General features: G+C 46.7%; 1 protein-coding gene across 2 annotated transcripts in view; it reads right to left on the bottom strand.

Moving 5' to 3' along the window:
• The window catches only part of ZFAND6 (zinc finger AN1-type containing 6), a 26,793-nt gene extending 26,268 nt beyond the window's left edge, over positions 1-525 (bottom strand). Inside the window, exon 1 of one of the 2 annotated variants that reach the window (XM_014450282.2) lies at positions 353-525. The gene's annotated coding sequence lies outside the window, so the exon portion shown is untranslated. The remainder of the gene's footprint in view (positions 1-352) is intronic. The other variant, XM_006108225.3, reaches the window with a different exon arrangement.
• Positions 526-5,368: the final 4,843 nt, after the last annotated feature.

The raw sequence follows: 5,368 nt of genomic DNA, 5'->3' as shown, positions 1-5,368 counted from the left end.
ATTTTAAAAGGCCGAATCACTCGCCCCACCCGTTTAGGAATGATCATTTTTTGCTCCCCATGAGATTCGTAATGAGGGTTCCATCACTTAACATAATTCTGAAAAAAAGACACAAAAACTAATGATACTTAGTTATTAAGTGTTATTCTCAAAAATACTTCATAAATAAAAATCTACCACCCCATTCCACCCTCAGGATCCTACCCACCAAAAAAAAAAAAAAAAAAAAAAAAAAAAAAAAAAGATCCTAAGAAAATCTCTCATCACGCTGACGTGAGGCACCTTGGAGCAGTAAGATTAAAAGTGGCCGTTGCTACGCCCAGTGACAGAGGGTTCGGGCTGATCTACTCACACAGTTGAGGATGATGAGCAAACAGCTGTCGTGTGTCTTGAGACAGACATTAGCGTCCTGCCTTCCCTACGCTCATAAGCAGCTACTTAAAGTTTGAGTTTTAGGCAAGAAAACATGTTAAAGCTTCAGTGCTTTCCTGCAGCAGACTTCAGATTCATTCCTGTAACACAGTCAACAGGAAACAGGGTTGAGACAGTTGAAATCGACCATGCACAATGTCACTGCCTAAAAGCTTAAGGAGCGCTTTCACTATCACAGTTAGATAAGAAAGGGTGGGTGAGGCACAATTCAGAAAAAAATAATTTCACTTGGTATTGGACACCAATGTATAATCTTGCAACAAGTCACTTTCACATGTTTTTTTTTGCCTGGCCATAAGCCAGGGGAGCAAGGGTTACTTTTTTCAATCATTTGTAAGCAAAGTAAGCCAACTGGGCTGTTGTTTTTGTCCCCAAGGCTTAGCCAATTTATTCAGCGTAAACAAGTAAAGAAGAACTTTTACAGGATGGCGGGACTTCAGGGTCCCCACACTACCCCTGGGACCCTCCCGCTTGGGGAAGATGAGATGCTGGGTCCTGCTGTGACAGGAGCAGCGGCCACATTTCTGACATTTGCTCTGAAGGTTCCAGCACATCCCCCAGATCCAAGTGTCTATGGCACCATTATTGCTACACGCGGATCAATGTTACAAGGCTTGTCTGAAAAATAAAACCGCATTCACTCAAAATATCCCAGAACACCCAGGTAACTACCTTTCCCCTACATATACAATACTGGAGGCCCGGTGCATGAATTCGTGCACAGGTGGGGTCCCTCGGCCAGGCCGGTGATCGGGGCCACAGGATATTGACTGTGGGAGCGCACTGACCACCAGGGGGCAACTCCTGCGTTGAGCGTCTGCCCCCTGGTGGTCAGTGCGCATCATAGCGACCGGTCGGTTGGTCCCTTAGGCTTTTATAGATATAGATTGGCCTCAATTTCTACAGTAAATTTTAGGGAAAACTTTAGGATTTCACAAACATAGTAAACTTATTATTTATATTAGCAACATGGTTTAAAAATGCCATGAGAGCCCTCGCCAGTTTGGCGCAGTGGATAGAGCATTGGCCTGCAGATCAAAGGGTCCTGGGCTCATTCCGGTCAAGGGCACGTACCTCGGTTGCAGGCTCCTCCCCGGCCCTGGCCTTGGTCAGGGCCCATGCAGGAGGCAACCAATCCATGTTTCTCTCTGTCTTTCCCTCTCCCTTCCTCTCTCTCTAAAATCAATGGAAAAATATCCTCCGGTGAGGATAAAAAAATAAAAAATAAAAATGCCATGAGAAATAGCAATCAAACACTAGAATTTCATAAATTTTCAAGTATTATTTAATGCTGAAATATTTTTTTAATATATATTTTTATTGATTTTTTTTTACAGAGAGGAAGGGAGAGAGATAGAAAGTTAGAAACATCGAGTCAGCTGCTTCCTGCACACCCCCCACTGGGGATGTGCCAGCAACCAAGGTACATGCCCTTGCCCGGAATCGAACCTGGGACCCTTCAGTCTATAGGCCGATGCTCTATCCACTGAGCCAAACCGGTTAGGGCATTAATGCTGAAATATTTATTACACCTTTGCTATGCCCTATAAGATGACTGAAGGTTTCGGGGCTCATTTGAAACAATCAAATGCTTCTTTATAATCTACTTATACTACACCTATAATTCCAGGCCCTCACCAGCCACCTCAGATAGTTAGAGCATCGTCCGTATACACCAAGTTTGCAGGTTCAATCCCACCCAGGGCATATACAGAAGTCAAACAATGAATGCATACATAAGTGGAACAACAAATCAAGGTTTCTCTCTCTGTGTCTCTCTCAAATCAATCAATAAAATGTAAACACATAATTCAAGACCTCATAAAAGTTGTAATTTTATGGAATAATTTTCACACAAGTTAAAGTAACTGTCCCAGAATCTGTGCCTCCGAGAACTGATGAAACCTGATTTTCACTGCAAGTTTAAGTGAGCCTGCTGTGGTACCACACAATGACTGGAAAATAACTGTACCAATCTTGGGCTGAAAGACAGAAGCAAGCTCTCCGTATAACATTTAAGGTGCGATTCAGGCAAAATTACCAAAGAATGTTACAGTTCTTTGTGGACCAGTTTCATGAGGACTAGTACATACCGAGTCTCAAAGTAACCCTCCCAAACCACCAAAGGAAAAACAGTAACTTTTAAGTGGACGAATCTGCAGACACCACATTAACCGAGAGATCAGAATTAGTGCCACGGGAAACGGGGCAGGCGGCCACGTGCCTCCTGACGTGGTGCCCGGAGCAGCACACACCACGACAACCACAGTTCTGCCCCGACTGCGTTTCCCAAACACGATCACAAGGACACGCCCGACAAACCCACGCTGAGGCGATTCTCCCACGTGCCAATGTCATGAGAGACAACGAAAAGCTAAGGAAATGCTCCGGTTCAATGAGAATAGAGACCTAATCAGCAAGTGCAATGAATGATTCTGGGTTGGATCCTGGACCAGAAGAAAAGCTATAAAGCACATCGCTGGGAAAACTAGAGAAATCTGAACGTGGACTGAGAATTGTGTTGGAGAATTGTATTATGTCAGTGTTAAATGTCCTTAATTCAATAACTGAAATTTCCCCGGAACTATGAGAATGCCCTTAGTCTTGGAAAACACACATCTAAGTATTACGTGGTAAAGGGCGTGACACATACAACTTATTCTCGAACAGTTCAGAAGAGAGTAACATAATCACAGAGGATAACCGAGCACGTGTGGCAGAAAGTTAATAAGTGGTGTATCTTGCCAACCGGTGTATGGGAATTATCTCTATCATTAACGCATGTAAATAAATCTGAAATTATTTCCAAATAAGACCTGAAAAAAATCAACCTTTGAACCTGACATTTTTTTTTTAAATATATATATTTTATTGACTTTTTACAGAGAGCAAGGGAGAGGGATAGAGAGATAGAAACATCGATGAGAGAGAAACATCGATCAGCTGCCTCCTGCACACCCCCTACTGGGATGTGCCCACAACCAAGGTACATGCCCTTGACCGGAATCGAACCCGGGACCCTTGAGTCCGCAGGCCGACGCTCTATCCGCTGAGCCACACTGGCCAGGGCTGACCCTGACATTCTAAGGATCTGCATACCTAACAAGGGAGCCAGAATTCCTAAGATCTCCTCACACCCAACAGCAGTGAAGTATAAGAAGCGGTGCTTGTTTCAAACACCCGTGCGGGGTCAATGCGGGTGGGACTCAGTGGACCTGAGTCATGTCCATGTCCACCTCCTTCCAACCTTGTCACTTCCGCGACTTCCGCAAACTGCGCTGCCGCTGAAGAGACCGACTTCTCTAACCGGACACCCTGGCCGCCATGGGGACACAGCAGAGGTGTGTCCCCTGCTAAGAACTCCAAGTTAAGTTCTGGTTCTGCCCGGGAGCAAAGCAGAACGAGTGATCACTCACACACAAGGAAAACAGTAAGACAAAGCTCGGTGACGCCAGTAAGAGGCCGAGGAATCTCCCATTCACTACAGGCATCAGAATGTCTCCACCCCAGAGGCCAACACACCAACGGGACACCCACACCTTCCAGTGGCAGAAACCCATGAAAGAAAGGAGGGAAAGAAGAGAGAGGATATGAATGAAAGAACACACGAGACTTTTCTATTAAGAAAGCAGAGCCTGCCCCGGCCCGGGTGGCTCAGGGCTGAGCGTCCACCTATGAAGCAGGAGGTCACGGTTTGATTCTGTCAGGGCACAGGCCCGGGTTGCCGGCCCGGTCCCCAGGGGGGACATGCAGGAGGCAGCCGATCCATGATTCTCTCTCTCACTCCCCCTTCCTCTCTGAGATCAATAAAAAAAATATATTTTTTTTTAAAGAAGAAAAAGCCACCCTAGCCGGTTTGGCTCAGTGGATAGAGTGCTGGCCTGCAGACTAAAGGGTCCCGGGTTGGATTTGGGCCAAGGGCACATGCCCGGGTTGCGGGCTCGATCACCCGCTACCCCCAATAGGGGGCGTGCAGGAGGCAGCCGATCCATGATTCTCTCTCCTCATTGATGTTTCTCTCTCTCTCTCTCTCTCTCTCTCTCTTCCTCTTTGAAATGAATAAAAATATTTTTTAAAAAGATTGACTTTAAAATAAGAAAAGCCTTCCATTTACATCAGAGCGAAGGCCCCGCCCCGCGGTACTGCGCACACATCCACACAAGGACGTGTCCTCGACTTTTCAAAGTGGCCTGACCTGAAAGGGCCAAGAACTAGGAACATCCCCAATGCCCACCGAACGGTGGTGCCTCAACCAACTGTGACCTATCCACCCACCGAGCTCTCCTTCAGCCACAGCGACAGGAGCGGCTGCTGAGGCTGAGGCCTGGGGGAGTCTCCAGCTTGTTATGCGAAGGGAGTGAAGACAGGGACAGAAGGCCACGCTGTGTGGGATCCTCTGAATAGGAAACGCCACAAGGCAACCATGACAGAGAGCAGATGGGGCTGCAGGGTCCGCCCGAGGGACACAGGACACTCTGGGGTGAGGGCCATGTCCCTGGGGGTCACGGTGCTGGGCTGGTCACAACCAAGACGGCATGTTTAAAAGTGGTCAGTTCTGCCCGGCGGGCGTGGCTCCGTGGTTGAGCACTGACCCAGGAACCGAGAGGTCCCTGGTTCGATTCCCAGTCAAGGGCACATGCCCGGTAGGGGGCGCACAAGAGACAGCTGATCGATGATGTTTCTCCCTAATTGATGTTTCTCTCTCTCCATCCCTCTTGCTTCCTGTCTCTAAAAAGCAATAATAACCATTTTTTTAAAAAATTAAAAAGTAAATTTTATTATATGCAAATTTACCTCGATAAAGCTGATTTAAACAATAAAAATAGGACAAAAGAGTGGAAACGGCCATTTTGATTCAAAATATGACTCGAGTAACCCTGTGCTGGGGGGAGGAGAAGTATCACAGGCCTGAGTTATGCCAAGAGGATCCATATGA

Source organism: Myotis lucifugus, unplaced genomic scaffold (assembly GCF_000147115.1).
Source record: "Myotis lucifugus unplaced genomic scaffold, Myoluc2.0 scaffold_1931, whole genome shotgun sequence".
NCBI classification, from domain to species: Eukaryota; Metazoa; Chordata; class Mammalia; order Chiroptera; family Vespertilionidae; genus Myotis; species Myotis lucifugus.
The sequence above is the reverse complement of the archived record's forward strand: the minus strand, read 5'-3'. Positions and strand labels throughout refer to the sequence as shown.